The 16,316-nt window shown below is 36.6% G+C and overlaps 1 long non-coding RNA gene across 1 annotated transcript in view; it reads right to left on the reverse strand.

The window, feature by feature from the left end:
* LOC129122645 (uncharacterized) overlaps positions 1-16,316 on the reverse strand; it is a 99,272-nt gene that overhangs the window by 8,582 nt on the left and 74,374 nt on the right. Inside the window, exons 5-6 of the long non-coding RNA XR_013183031.1 lie at positions 15,169-15,361; positions 7,716-7,879 (exon numbers count right to left, since the gene is read on the reverse strand). This is a non-coding gene — a long non-coding RNA (uncharacterized LOC129122645). The remainder of the gene's footprint in view (positions 1-7,715; positions 7,880-15,168; positions 15,362-16,316) is intronic.

A 16,316-nucleotide genomic window follows, 5' to 3' on the forward strand; every position in this document is an offset into this window, starting at 1 on the left:
GGCTTCATACTAACTTGATAGTAATTATGATATCCATCGAGTGAGACAGGCAGTGAATAAGATATTTAACGCTGTGTGCTTTGGCTGTGAAAACCTTTTCAACTTGTGCTTTCAATTTCTGGGTTTAAGTGTTATTAAAATATCTATGTGGGTATATTTTAAAAGAAATAATTATCCTTTCCTATACACACACTATTTTTTAATCTCAGGGAATTTTCTCTGTTTACTGACTGCTCCCCAGAGATGGATGCTCTAACCACCATAGAGAGCAGGACCATAAATATCCTTTTGCAACACAGGAGCTGCAGTTACAGTGTAGTGAAATCTATCATCTCACTCATATGAGATGCAATGTGTCTGCATCAGAAAATTACCCAGAACTTTCTACCCACAGTGACTAGATTTTGGTTTTAATTTTAGAGATTTGATGTGGTTTCAATTTTAGAGATTTGATGTATATATTCCAGGTAATATCTAGGTCTTTCTAGGTAGTTTTGTATTTGTAAATTGATCTTCCTCTTCACTAAATATTATAGATTCTTGTATGATTTATGTAACACTTCTTTTTTTAACACTGTTAGTCTAACTCAGTGGACAGTTCCCCAAATATACATGTACAGGCTATGTCAATACTCAGAGTAACTGCTATGCCTGAACATCTAAATTCTGTAATACCATTTTCTCATGATAGTCCACTGGCCACCAGAAAGAGAATGCAACACTCTCAGTCAATGAGGAGTTTAGCCATAAGACATCTAGACTGTCATATACAATTGCACTGGATTCAGTCAATTCCAAACTGTTCTGAAACACCTGAAAAAGTTGCTGTTGTTTGTAATTATTATTTTTAAAAATGTAATACATTGCATAACAGCCATGATCTTATTCCTGGGCTTCTGTTGCATAAAGCTTCTAACTGTAAGTTTAGTATTTATTAAATACATTTGCTAGATCTACTAGTAGAACTGACACGTCTTGCTTCTTGTGCTGTTCCAAGGCACTTCTTGGAGGGAAGAGTAGCAGGAATGAGAGGATAAGACCAAATTTTCAGAATGTTGGAGTAATGCCTCTAGTCCAGTCAAGAGTATGCATATGATTGATGACTTTGCAGTGATGTGGAGGGCAAAATACTGACATGTTACAATAAAAATTATTTGAAAGCTCAAAATTTTGGCACCTATGACAAGCTGACACATGATTAAGAAAACAGGTTTGTGTTCCCGACTGTTCTGAAACTGAATGTGAACAGTTCCTGCAAATAGTAGTTCTCCTAAATGTCTTTATTCTAAGCCTCTCTATACAGCAAACTCTACTGTGCCCTGAGGTGTGAACCTTGAACAAGTTGATTCAAGTACCAGAAACAACCTAAAATTGGCAGATCTGTGGTCCCTGCACACTTGAAAAAGCCAGGTAAATATGTCTGCAGAGATCTGGTTCCCACATAACCAGGTTGTTTTCTTACTGAAGGCAGCTCAGGTATAAAGCTTACGTGGTATCACTCCACTCTGCTATAGTCTAGAAAGGAGACCTCTAACACATGGGGTCTGACATAGCAAAGGACAACATTTGGGCTGTGGGTTAAAACTACCAGCTGCTTCTTCCTTTGTTTGTTTTGGTTTATGTGTGTTTTTTAGCCAACAAACTTAAGCACAACCATAGGACCCCTGAGATGTCCTCTCCTCCCTCCCAGTTTTGCAAATCACCAGAAGCTTATGCACAGAGCAGACTGATGGGAGGGAAAAGCATGCAGGGTGCTGGGGAGTCCAAGGGATTCCCATTGGAGATAGCTTCCATCCTCATCCTTCTGAAGTCCACCTTCAAATGTTACCATGGTGGTGGTCTTTTCAAATATGAATGGTCCTGCCATTTCCTTCTCTTGCCTCATGCCCACAAGGTTTGGCAGGGTCTTTCTTAAAAAAGCACTCTCATCACAGTTCCTGTACTGCCTCCTGCATGCAGGCAGAAAGTGAGGTAGGAGACAAAAAAATAAGGGAAAGCAAAGAACATCTAACAATTCTGAACATACATTTCCTCAAAAAAATTATTGAAAAAAATACCATAAGATTTGGCAACGCAGTGAGCCTAGTGTTTTTTTGGTTTTTTTTTCCCCAGCTAGCTTTCTTTTTGTTTAGCCTTCCTATCTGGGTTAGCTTTTAACAAATTCAGCTGTCACTTTCTATATGAGTGAGAACATTTTTGTACCATGGATCAAGCTGGCAACAAGTGAGCAGTAGTGTGAGACCATCAGCAGGTGCGTGGGAGACAGCAGCAATTTGGGAAGCCTGGAAGAGTGCTGGTGAGGGAAATCAATGTTCAAAAAGCATAGTACAAATCTTTCTGGTCAGAAGAGGTATTGCTGAAACAACTGTGCTGCTGAGAGCATAATTTGTTTTTCTATTCTTCAACAGTTTCTGATCTTTGTACGTTATCTCTAGGATTTAAAGACAGTTTCCTTTTTTCAATGCGTTTGGAAATATTAATCTTTGGATTGAGGTAGAAATTTTACCCATAGTTCCTGAGGGCCACTTATTTAACATCTGTTTAGAGGTAAGGAGGAGAGCAGTTTTTTGAATCTCATATTGCCTCTGGATCAAAAAGTCACTGCAAAAAGGAGCATTTTAACAAGAAATACTCCAATCATGGAACATTTCCAAATAAAATTTCCCAATAATTATGTCTGCTAGACATAAAAACAGATAAATTGTATTGAATCAACTTGTACATAAATATGAAAGCAGTAGGGGAGGAATGGTTACATGAGTCACCTACACACCAAATAATTATTAACGTGCTTGTTGATTTTAGTCTTAAGTGTCAGGGTGATTCCCTGCTGGAAAAGCCCCAGTGAATGCATTTGTATTAGCACTTTGCAGCAGAGAGACTCTAATCTGCCAATTCCTAAAAATGAATGCAACATTCTTGAGGAAACCATGCTGGAAGTGGCACTCTGGGTAAAATTCTGAAGGGAAGAGGAACATTTTCACTGTCTTTAAGAAGGCCAACATTTGTTGACTGATAACAACTAATGACAGACTGGAGAGTTGGAGTATCAAAGAGGTAGTTAATAAAGGATATACTAAAGGGCTGAGTTGAAAAACACATTAGAATCAATGGGAAGTGTCTTAGCCTCAGGTCTGATGTACTTTTCATAATGCTGGTGTAGTCCTTTAGTATTCAGTGTGTCAGGATAATCTACACTGGGAGTGAACTTAGGAATAATACAGAGCAAAAGAGGCAATCCAGAAAAAAAATTTTTCAAACAGAAGCTGGGACTCCAGGAGGATACAGTCAGGCTATTCTAAGGAGAAAGAAGTGTGCCAGAGGTAAGTAAAAGGGAATTATAATAAAGATGAAAGTCCTAGAAAGAAGGGGTAATGGGAAAGATCCTCTTTTCCAAGGCAAAGAAACAACCTAATTATTTACAACAGGACATTAATTGTCTGTTAAACATAGGTGCTGTGGAAAGTAAATATTCAGCCTTTTGGTGACTCAAGAATGCACATTACTGACTGAAACATTTGTTTCTAATGAGGGATTGATAGTGTCATCTATAAGGAGAAAAGTTGTTTGAATGAAAATGTTTTTGCAGGGAGCAGTTCCACCACCCCAGTGATATATAGCTTTAAATTTCCTTGGTCCTTCTATGGCTCCATGAAATCATCCTGTATTTCCTTAGTTAAACATATGGAGGAAAAATATGAAACATTTTAACTAAATTTTCATCCATGCTACAGAAGGTACTTTCAGATGTGATTCTCTGCTTGAGGTAAGACATGTATCTGCCCTGTTTCATGCCATATTGTACTCTAAGTACTAGTAAGAAGAAAGGGATGTTATTATACTGTAACTATATCTTTTACAGATAAATTGTTTATTGTAGAGTGTTGTTTTTTTTTTTTTTTCTCTGTTCCTGGTCTGAATGAACATAATTTTGATATAATAGAAGAGAGGATAAAAACAAAATCACTAGAGTCATAAGAAGAATGCTGTCTTCTGTTTTACTTGAAGAAGCATAGTTATTGAATTCCTTCTTTGTAATGAGATTATTTATCTTTTTTTTCTGTTCAGATGCTACCACCTTATGGTTGCCTGCCATGGTAAAGACTAGGAGAATATTCATAATCAATGAAGGATACACAGAAGTAGAGTGTACTCTTATGAGAGCAGAGTAAAATAATACCATAAAGTGCCTAGAAAAAATAGTCCCATAATTTTGGGGTGAGCTAGTTTTCCTCCAGAAAAGGAGCTGAAATGAAAATCTATCAACAAAACATAGCATTTGATACCCTGTTCAGCTGGCTACAGAGAGAAGACACAGTCCAGGAGATCTAGCAGCCAGAACTTCTAAAAATGGCATGCTGCCAGAGTCTGACAGAAAATGAATTGAAATACTATCTACTAGTTCTATAGTTAACAGGATTGTTCCCAGACTTCATAAGTGCATACACAAAAAGAGACAATTGTGATAAAGGGTTAATATGCTGGGTGAATATTGTTTATATCTATATTGTTAGCACCAGGGTGTTGATGAGCACATATTTATCCATAAGCCACTAATTTACTGCCACTTTGCCCATGGTGTTGGAGAACCTCATTACTTCCCAGTATCTGATTGGGAGAAGCTGACCAGAATTTTAACAGAATCACGAGAGCACTACAATGAGCTTCATGCTGCAATGAACCTGTTGTCTAAGGCTGCCACACAGCACATGTAAGTTTCTTTACTTTTGATACATATTACATGTGCTCTAGCAGAGTTTATCACTGATGAGCAAATTCATTTAAAGGTGACCTGCAGGAATATTAAAAACAACCTCCAAGGTTTAGGGATATATGCTGAATACCCCAGGCATTTATCACAGTTTTAATATGGACTGTAACCATTTTTACTTGTAATGCTTCCAAGTCTTCACTCACTGTGAGTTGTTGGTTACTTCTCAGCATGACCCACTGGCCTGCTACTGGTCATGTCAAATGTTCTGTAGAGCCCTGAGAGAGACTGGTTTGAGCCATCCAGGTATGTTAAAATTCATTATTACTATGATACAGTGGCTTCAAACATTCTCCATTCTATGTGGATAGGAAATGAACAATATTAAAAAACCCAAAATGCAACAACAACAAAAGCTCTGCATGTTAGAAACATACACAGAGCTTTAGAAAAGAGATTTATTTAATGCTGTTAAACTAGCCCATATTTTGCAAAGGGATCATGTGGGGTATCAGCTGTCATCTGCTAAATGTATTCCAAGGGGTCATCTCATAGAAGCAGTTGCTATTATGCAGTTAGAATTCAGAGGGTTTTGAAAAGAAAATTAAAAGGGTAGTTGGGTAGAGAGAATGGGGTTTAAATGTAAATTTGCTAAAACTTCTTTTGGAAGAATTTCTGTGGCATACGTTCCATGTTTCTAAATCTGACAAGTACTCGATAAAGTGGTTTGACTTTCCATTCCCATATAGATTTTATTTTTGTGCTGAGATGCTAAATTCTGCACCAGTTCAGTGTAATTATTTTAATGATTGATTAATTTTTGTCCACAAAATTTGTTAGACAGTCATTATGTCATTTAATTTAGGATTGTTCATACAAGCAAGGATTTCCATGTCCATTTCGCAGAACAAAATACTCATTGCTTTTGCTGGGTGCTCACTTATTGCATTCCATGTAGTTTTAACAGTAAAATGGCCTTGGTTAGATTTGTTTTGTATTTGTTGGATCACCCTCTGCTTCTCATACAAATTAAAATTGGTATCAGCTTTGAATTGCTGGCACACTCACACACTCAAAATCTGCACCTCTCCCATTTCATAGCAAGGTAAAATTAGAAATTATTTCTGTTCACATTGGCTCCTTTCTTTCATCTCCTCAAGCCTAAAATAAGTTTAGTATAAATTAAAATAAAGTGTCTTCTTAAAAAGATCTTGGTGCATCCAAAAATTACCCATTTATAGTATTCTCAGGAAAGTCATTGGATTTTCCTCAGTGCTAAATGATGAAGAACCCCCAAGAAATACATACAGGCTTCATCCACTGGGACCCAAAGCAGAAAGCAAATTAGCTCTTTATCTTGTTTGGATTTTTGTTAATCAAGAAAAATGCAGTTAATTACTGTGACAGGAAGCAGTGCATGTAGAAACTGCACTGAGCCTGGAGCCAGATGTCATGCAGTCTAAGATAGCTTAAGTTTGTTGTGCTGCCTCTCTGTCAACAGAAGAGAACCTCCTCAATCACAGCTAGAGCTCGTTACTTTATTCAAATAGGAATTTCAGTAACTCACATAAGGGAAACTTTTTTTTTCATGGCTATAAATGTTTGTTTGTTGGATTTTGGTTTCAGTTTTTTGAACATGGCCTTGTGGGGTTTGGGACTGTTCTGAAACCTGGATGAACTTAACATCTCTGTGACCTTTCAACCTCTCAATTTGTTTGCAACTGGCTGGTGAAAATTGCCAACTTTGATTCAACAGACAAGCATGATGTATTACTGAATGAGAATGGAAGCAAAGCAATATAGTTTCTTTAAAAAAACCCTACATTTAGAGAAGGGGAATTAATACAAAATGCAGAGCAGGACTCAGTCAAAACTGCTCATTTTGTTCCCCCTGGCTACTCTGGGAATCACAGAAGTTCAGATCAGGATCAGTTGGATCAGCTTAGATCAGTTTATGAAGATTTTACTACTATATTCTAGTCCATTGCTTTTCATAGTTCAAATATCTTAAGAATGCCTGCTATCAAGCAAAAATAAATACTCCTAGTCCTATTTTTATAATCATGAGCTGAATTCTTGAGACTTTTTGTGGCAATGCTTTCATAATTGGAGTTGGAAGTAGTATCAAGCAAAATCTATACTGTTTGAGTATATTTCCACTGAGTCTTTCACAACTCAGTGGAATTTTATCAAGCCTCCAGACTTTAAGGAGAAGGTCAGTGTATAGATTTGGGATTGCTGTGATGTTTGTCACATTGCAACAGTTCATAAAGCATTGCTGACTCCCAAATGCCAGCAAGGAGAGAGTATTTGCTTTCCACAAGGAATGACCCAAGTCAGATTGTGTGTCAGCAGTGGAATTAAAGTTCAACAGCAGATTTTAAGGTTTCTTTCTGTGTTAGTGGTTGGACTTGATGGTCCTTTCCAGCCTTAGTGACTCTATGATTCTTCTTCCCATCATTGCAGAGCCTTCAAATTTTGACCCTGAAACACTGCTCTGTGGATTGTCTGATTTCATACATAGGCTGTTCTTGTGAGTACATTCCATCAGTAAGCAATGTCAGAAGGCCAATAAGGAAGGCTGGTCACCATATGTGTGCATGGTTTCTCATCTGCTGTTTTCTTTTTTGTTTTTCTCAGCCTTTGTAAGGAATGCTAATTTAACTACCATGTTTTTATTGTTTGGGCACCTATCCTAAATTCAGACCATCATTCAGCAACCTATTACACCAGTTCCCAACAAAGTGCAGGGATCCATGACAAATGACATGCAGCCCAGGCAGGGGGTGAAGGCTGTGGCGTGAGAGAAACACTGTGAGAGGCAGAAGATCCCAGTTCTTAGCTCTGTAAGACTCAGCACAAGCTGGGAAGCCACCACCTCACAGACAGCTGATAGGGTATCAGACAAGTGGCTAGGTGAAACCTAAATGCCTGTTCCTGGCTCCTACTGTGTTCCTACTATCACAGTTTATCTGTAATTTAGGAAAGAAACATATAATCTTACCAATTGCCTTGTAAAAGTTGTCAGCTCCTTGTTTACACGGTTCCATGAAATAGATAGTGTTTCAAGGTTACTTGTGACTAGCTTTTGTTCTGAGGTGGCAGGGAATGTGGCTTCTAATTAGCTCATCATGTTCATCAAAGTCAAATTCTTCAGATCCTTGGGACCTGCATTACAGAGAAATTGCCTCCAAGTATGACGTAGTAAGAAGAAACTAGCATTATTTAATCTATTGGAAATTCATAGAAAATAATTTACCCCATTTTGGCTGACAAAGTAAAAATATTGCAATATTTTTCAAAATATATGTTCAGCAAAACTATAGTCATATTAATGTCTAAATTGTTATTTTTACATTAATAGAAAGGCTTCAAAGATGGATCTTTTACTAGGAATATGCCTAGAGTTATAGAAATAAAGTAAGTATTTTATATTTACAATGGACAATAAAATGTAGTCAATGATGAAAGAATGCTATGAAATGGATTATAGAATATCAGAAATCAAATCTGCAGAGAAAAGATTTTCTGCTTTTCTCATCAGCAAAATTTTGTAATTACAAAGTTTGCTCTTAAGTGTCTGATGGGTGGTAGTCTCTTTCACAGCACCAGGGTGAAGGCAATGCTTATTGAAGACTGATCTTGGTATATTTGTCTATTTTTTACTTTAATTTTAGAAACAGGTACATTCATGGTATCTTTATTGAATCTCTTAAAACTATTTCGATATGTAACAATGAAGCAAATTTTGTCTCAAAACCCCAGAGTAATAGCCACCAAAATGTCTTGTGTTGGTTTTGAAGAGTTTTTAAAAGACATAAGCTATGCTTCCAAGGATTCTGGACTCTTTGCTCTAAAGCTGGTAATCACTCAACTTCTTGGCATGATATTATTTTGAAATTTTCAAAATATTTTGGTTATCCCAAAAGTAGTTCCTCTGCCTCTTCTTTGGGAAAGCTTGAAACTGTGTAACTTTGGCTCATAAGTAAAATTCTGCTTTTTCAAGAATATAATTTCTCATAAAGTTGCAACTCTGATTTTTCCAGCCTGCTTTAAACCTGCTCTAAATGCAAGATAATGCAAAGCTGATGGTTTATATGGAGTTTCCAGAAGTGGCTTTAATATGACAACCATGGCAGGATAACATTTCATGTGGAAACTCATGCTTCGAGGACCAAATTGGATGATTGTGGCTAAAACTATTAGAGAAGGGCATAAGTCCTCAATGACAACAAACAAGTGGCAAAGGTAACATAAAATCTTGTACAACAGCACTAATTTCCTCACTTGCCTTCTGTTTCCAAAATGGGGGTTTAGTGTAAAAAAAAAAGCATTAATGTTATTTATCAGTTCTAACTTGGGATCAGGAAAAGCAGCTGGGAATTTTGTATGAAAGGTCCATATTTTTGTCTTTCCCGTGTACAGCGCTGTTGGATATGGATGGACACAACTCCCATGATTCCTACATTCTCAAGTTAAAAAATGTAGCATCATCCCCACTTGCAGATATACACACGGTATAGAGGCACCCAGTCAAACTGTTCACTTAGAAGGCGGCCCTGTCCTGGCTCCTACTTAATTCAGACTGTGAAACCACAGCTTTATTGGCTGGCAGTCCTGCACAGTGCAGGTACTCCCTCAGCATTCTTCAAGCCTGCTCTGATCACTAGCTCTGAGTTTAAAGCTCAAGAATAAAGGTGCTTCTTTATTTGATAATTTCATAAGGCAGGCACTGTAAGGTATTGCATTTTCTTGTAGAAACAAACCCACAGCTTTCACTTGTTTACCCCATTATATGAAAAGTCATTCAATCCTGGATTAGTCAGAAAAATCTCATCGTATCAAGGATTTAATTTGTTTTATAAACTCAATAGTAGCTCTCCTTTTTTAAATTATGCACAAAGTAATTATATGTTATATATATATATATATATATATATACTCGAGTTTTACTTTATCTTTATAATCAAGACGACTTTAACACTTATTTAATCTTCTGTCTACCTGCCCCCTTCCCCAAACACGAGTATTTTACCGCTGTTCTTCCATTCTGTCTGGTTGCTGTCCATACATTCTGCAATTCCTGCGTTTTACTAGAATATTAAATGATCCTAGAGGAAAAGATTTACTCTAGAAAATAGTTCGTTATTCTGTAAGGACAAATAGTAGGGGGTTATGGTATAATCAGGAAGCTGCAGTGAGAACAAAACGCTTGCTGACGTTTTTGGGCAGCAGCCCCGTCTTTGTGGCAGCGGCCGCCTCGGCCAATATTAATTGCGCAGTGCCCCCTAGGGACTCTGCCACGGCCGGGACGCCCCAGCGCTGCTCGCACGCCGCTCCTCTTCCCCTTTCTTGACCTTGACAATAACTTTGAATTTCATCCTTTTCCAACTATAATGATATGACTTGCTCTTTAACTCCTTCCAGGTTTTTTTTTTTCTTTTGTTCGGTTTTTTAAGTTAACTGTGGTTCATAGCATTCTGTGTATTTTCAGTGCATGCATATTCGGCTTTAGGAAGGAAGTTTTCTCTACCATCATTTGAATTTGATGGTAACATTTTAAGACATTCTTTTCCAGTTTGGTGTTTCTAGGAGATGGGTTTTCTTTTCAATTTTTTGTTAAAAAGGAGCTGTGTGAATTTCCTTCTCAAAACCATGATTTCAACCGTGCTGGTAGAAAGAGGCTGGAAACTGCAGTACTCATCACATACCTGATGAGTGATTTCTTGTACTTATTGATATGGATATATGTACTTATTGAAATGATTTCAGGGAAATAATAGTAATAATGAGAACAATGATAAGGACATGTTTTCTTTTACATCACACACATTGGTGAGCTGAGAAGTCCAAAGAAAATTTGTTCAGGGGAAAGAAGAATTTTGCCTGAAGTATTTATGATCAAAACAGTTCGGAAATAAAAGATGGCAGAATGAGCAAAGGGCAGTAGGTTTTGAATAGGCTTCATCAGCAGAGGGGAGAGGTCATCTGGGAAGATTAGTTATAGGAGCTATTAAATCACCTCTGTGACACTGTTAGAAGAAGCTGCTTAACATAATCATGTGCAATCAGTAAAAATGCTGTTTATTACAGAGCAGTTTTGATTTTCATATTTGGTATTGTTATGTAAGATGGTATAATGTAAGGCCATACACATTTCCCCAGTACAAATTACCAGCATTAATGATTTATGGTGTTTTCCTGACAACTTTTAAAGTAAAAAATTATTGGGAAACATCTCTCCAAACCTATTTCCACTAATATATTTCTTGGAGAATTGCACAAGTTTTTTTCTTTATACTGTAGTTTTAGACAATTTAAACTGATACAGACTTTATATATCAACTAGTCCTGCATCCTATACCTCTGTTTGAGTTTGATTCTTATTGACACAATGCCAGCCATCTCTTTGAAGTGCTTATCATTTAGTGATAAGACTTCACAAAGAAAGATTTTCCTCTAATCTGGTTTCTCGAGTTTGGAATTAGACTTCTCTATGCATATTTTCCTATGTGTAAAGTAGAGAATAATATAATCACTTATGTTTCTCATATATTTATATCCATGGATTATCTCAGGATAGACATGCCAAATTCACATTTTGGATTTGGACATATCTTGGTTGCAAGATGTTAAAAGTCACATTTCATGAGAACTAGATAGAAAATTCAAGGGTGATGGAATCTTTGCCAGGGTGTTTTGTTGGGCTTTTAAAAATTATATTATTTTTTATAAGTTCTTGGCACATAATAGTATCTTGTAAGATACTGTAATAATTTTCCCTGAGTTTTCCTTCTGTCTAGATCAAAATCTTGTCATGGTGCATGTTTTTGTACCATGAAGTACAACAGATTTCCAGATAAACTGACTCAACAAGAGATGGCAAAGTACTTTCAAATAAGTAAACTTAACTTATTAAGTAAGTACTGATTAAATTAAGTTAACTTAATCAGTAAACTTAAACTAATCTTAACTGTTATAATTCTGCTTCCATAATGATGAACAATTGTGGCACCCAATATCTACTAGCAAACTACCAAATTGCAGCAGATTATAGACAGGCTGTACTCTTACATATTTTATTATTTTCTATGAGTCTATCTAGTCCATATAAAGTAAAATCATGTCAGAAATATAGGGTTTTATTTTTAAAATTTTACTTCCCTATTACCTCTCAGTTTGGTATAAATCAGAATATTCCTTGCATATTCTTTTACCTCCATTTTTGTGATTTATTAGATGGCATTAGCATGTGTTGGCTCTTTCTTTCATTTTCCCTGATAATCTGGCAGCCAGAAAGCGCTAGGATGAGGTACAAGTGCAAGTACATACTTTTGGAAACCATTCTAAAGCATAATATATTGAAATGTTTCATAATGAATCCTTGTTTGCCAGAAAAATATTCAACCATGCCAGAAAATTATCTGTGAGGAATAATTCTAGCCCCTTCTTTCCTCCCCCTCTTCCCAATTTGTGTTGCTTGGAAGAGGAGAAGAAAAATGGCACAGATGCATGCAGCATTGCACAAAGAGTATATATGGACATTTCAGTCACTGATATTTCCCCATTTTCTGATGCTAATGTAAGATATGTTGGTTTTGCATTTGTAATTAAGATGAACAGATGGTGAAGACTTAGTTTAAAGTAATACTGTACATCCATTAAAATAATCTCTGCTGACAGTGATTCTTTACTATAGCAAGACTTAATTGCATATATAACATGTGTACATCAGAAAGAACTCGGTCTTTAGCCATTTGCTCTGTCAGGACAATAGTAAAACAGACGTCACCAAAACAGAATTTGTCCTGGAGACTCCTAAGAGTAACAGATGCATCTCTGCTGACAATATTGCCTTGCTTTAATTAATGAACACTTTATGAATAAAAGAACACATAATTTCAGAAAATATGCAGGATTTCTTCTGAAAAAGGGAGCTCAAGTTTTGCAGGAGGAAGGTTCAGGAATATGACAGTAAAAATTTTAACAAATAAACTGGATGTTGCTTGCACTATTTCTCTCATGGAGTAGCACATGTAATTTAAGTGTTCCTTGGCAGGCTTTATAAATGTGTGTCTTTTTGAACTGGGTTTTTGTTTTAAATTAGGTTCATTGTGAGGGATCTGACTGAAGCAACTCCTTAAGCCTCTGCGAAGCAAAAGCAGATCACAGCATGTTTTCTTCTTTCCATAGAACTTATACAAAATGCCATTTTTCCAATTGTTCATATATAGGTTATATAAAAATATCATTGTGTGTTTCCACCTTAAGATCTGTACTGCAGAGGAAATGGAGCTTCAGGTTATGTCCAAAGCAGGTACCTATCCTTCACCTGCTGTACAGAACTGCAACACTTTTGTTGAGCAATAACACTTACTTTTCAAAAACAGCATTTGGTGATTGTATATTTATAAGTCAACCCCTTTTCTGTTGCTTCTTGTTCTATCTGCCATCACCACATTGGTACCTATTTTCTATGATAATGAAAACTAGAAAATTCTAACCTCTGAGGACATCATTTGGCAGAAATACTTCCTTCCTTTTCCCAAGCCTCTTTTGTAAGGACATATATTTTACTATTGCTATGATTACCAAAAATTAAGTATAGGGTTTGATTAGCATTTCTGCAAGTTTTTTTAAACTTAAGTTCATCTTCTATTGTGCCAGAACTATCAGCAAAATCACTGTAGAGTGGCTGAACATGTCTTTACTGCGAAAAACAGTTATCCACACTAATTCCACAAAATCTGTGAATCCCCATTTTTTGTTTTGTGCTTCATCTGTTGAAGGTTTGGGCTCCATACTCTCTCCTCATTCAGGATAATGCCTTGGAGATTGTAGTGCATCACACTTTGGTTTAAATTCCTTCTTTTTTTTTTTTTTTTTTTGTTAAAATTCTGCATTGTTTAAAAATATTTAGATATTTATTGAAGCAAAGACTTGAACTCTGAGGCCCCATTTTCCACAGGAGTACCACAAACCTCATGTTACTGAGTCATTTTCACTGTGCCTCAGAATATTTAAGTGTATTAAACCAAGTGGAATAGCACCAGCAGGAGAGATTGAGAGAGTCTTTATCCTAGAATATGAAAATTCTGTAACATGGTAGTTAAATATTTTTCCAGGAAAGATGGTTCAAAACCCCCCAGGTAAAAAAAAGAATTGAACCAAACTGTCTTCTATTCAAGATGGGCTGTAGGCTAAAGCAGGAGTGAGGTACCACTTTTTTTAATCAATACATTCATTTTCTCTAGAATGTCTGAAACTGAAATTAAATATTTCTCTTCAGTGTGTTTACCTCCTTCCCATCCAAAAGCTAAAACTATTTAAAAATAATTTGGGCTGGGAAAGAATATGGTTTTACAGGCACACTGAGAAAGTCTTTCATTTGCATAGATTTCATTCTGGTGACAGAATTAGACCAAATAATTCTGTAAATACAGCTGAGGTATATGGGTAGTGCTCAACTGAAAAGGGAAATAAAAAAGGCAAGGAGTGAGACAGACTGGGACCCAAGGGAACACAAAAGGGCTGCAAGTTTTACAAAACATTCATTCGTCTAATTTACTCAACATAACAAACAAAGTATTGATTTATTTGGGGAGTGAGCAGAAATTATTTATTAGAGGAGTAGTATATTTACTGAATATAGGATGGTAATGTTTTTGAATGGATATAGACAATATCTCTCCAAAACTGGAATGATCCATAAGTCATAGGATGCAGGGCACAAAACACCATCAGACTAACATACTGAGAAAGGCTTTAAACAATAACTGAGTAAATCTTGGAAGAGTTCCAAAGAAACCGGGAACAGAAAAGGAACTACATGCACAATAATGGGGTTTAGACAATAGAGATAGTGCAGCAGACATTTGTGAATGGAGTATTAGCTCTTTAATTATAATAATTACCTAAGTTTAAGGTCAAGGCACCTGTGCATTCCTGTCTGTGAGAAACTGATTAAAAAATTAGAAGTAGCATTTAATCTCCATGATAATATTTCCAAAAATTCTCATAGAAATTTGGATATTGCCAAGATTATTACTTATTATTTGTACTGTACCTAGAGACATTGACTGAGATAGGTCCCATGTCACCAGCCTGATATCATTCATATCAAGATTGACTCTCTTACCTCTTGAAATAAAATATAAAATGAAAATTCTCCACAGGGAGGAAAGCCATGAAAAAGGAAGACTCACATCTTATTTTATTCTACTTTCCCATTCATACTGAACATAGAAATGAAAGGCATCATTTTGTTCCCTTTAGTAATTCAGAAAAGTCTATTCCTGGTCTTGGAAATTAACTTTTTAGCCAATCAGTTGGTATAACCTTGGGTTTGCTGCAAGGGAACCCTGTGTGGGAAGGCGTGAAGGTGGATCTTGTCACCCGCACACAGATGGAGCACAGAGTTTTGCCAAGTGCCTCTGTCTGGAAACAACACTACTCACATCATCCCAGTTAGGCTCATGGCTCTTGGGGGCTCTGTCCTGATTTCTGAGCAGGAGAACGCAACTGTGGGAGCAGTTTGTGCTTTGGGGAGCCCACGTGCAGCCAGTGCAGGACGGCAGGGCTGGCCAGCAGCGTTTGTGCCACGCAGCTCCGCGGTTTGCTCGCTGCCGGCCACGTTGGGCCAGTTCATGTCTGAAAAAGAGCAGGCAGAGATCACTGAGTTGCATACATAGAGAGAAAGACTGTGCCCTTTCCCCTCCTCCCCCAAGGTGTAAGTATTTGGAGGTGAATTGCAGGTAGCAGAAGAAAGCCAGTCCCAATAGGAACAGATACCAGCATTTTTTATTGAGAGCACAGCTGGAGGAGACTCAGATGAGGAAAGGGTGTCAAGCTGAGGGAACTGGGGAATAAACAGAAGAGACAGAAGGGATAAAACAAAGAGAAGAAGGAAATATGAGAGGTGATGGAGCCAAGGTATGGAGATGTGTCATACAGGAAGACATTTACTAAAAGCTTAGAAAGATGAGAAACATAAGGTAATTTCTAAAAAGAAGGGAGCAAGTGCATGAAAAGAAGTCATAGGAGAGGGCAAGAGGAAACCTGGAAAAAGAGACTGAAAAATTAAGTGAATTCCTGCAATTTGTTATAACTATTGCTCTGCAATGCCATTTCTGACAGAAGAACATTTCCATCCCAGTAAAAATTTGAAATTTTTATAGGGATTTTAAAATGAGTATTTCTAATAAGTCACATATGGAAATGTTAGTATTTTAATTTTTGTTAGTATTAAATGTTAGTAATAAATGTTAGTATTAATTTTTATTTTAGTAAACAGTCTTGATTTCAAAATTTTCATTCACAGTTTCTTGACTTTCTCTCTTTTTGCTACTTCCTCCCTTTTTCTTTTCTCTCATTCTACCTCAAATCTGCACCATTTTCAAAAAATAATTACATTCTTCTGTCAGAAGGAATATTGAGTCTGAAAATGTCAGAAATGAAGAAAAACATGAGTGCACTTGACAAGAAGGAAGGAACTGCTTTTGCAAAAGGTCACAGAAAGAATAAAAAATACAGATTAAAACAAATGCAATAGTATTTTCTGATGAAAAAAATTAAGTGACATGTCCAGAAAAGCTTTGTTGGGAAA

Source organism: Agelaius phoeniceus, chromosome 7, assembly GCF_051311805.1.
Source record: "Agelaius phoeniceus isolate bAgePho1 chromosome 7, bAgePho1.hap1, whole genome shotgun sequence".
Classification (NCBI taxonomy): Eukaryota; Metazoa; Chordata; class Aves; order Passeriformes; family Icteridae; genus Agelaius; species Agelaius phoeniceus.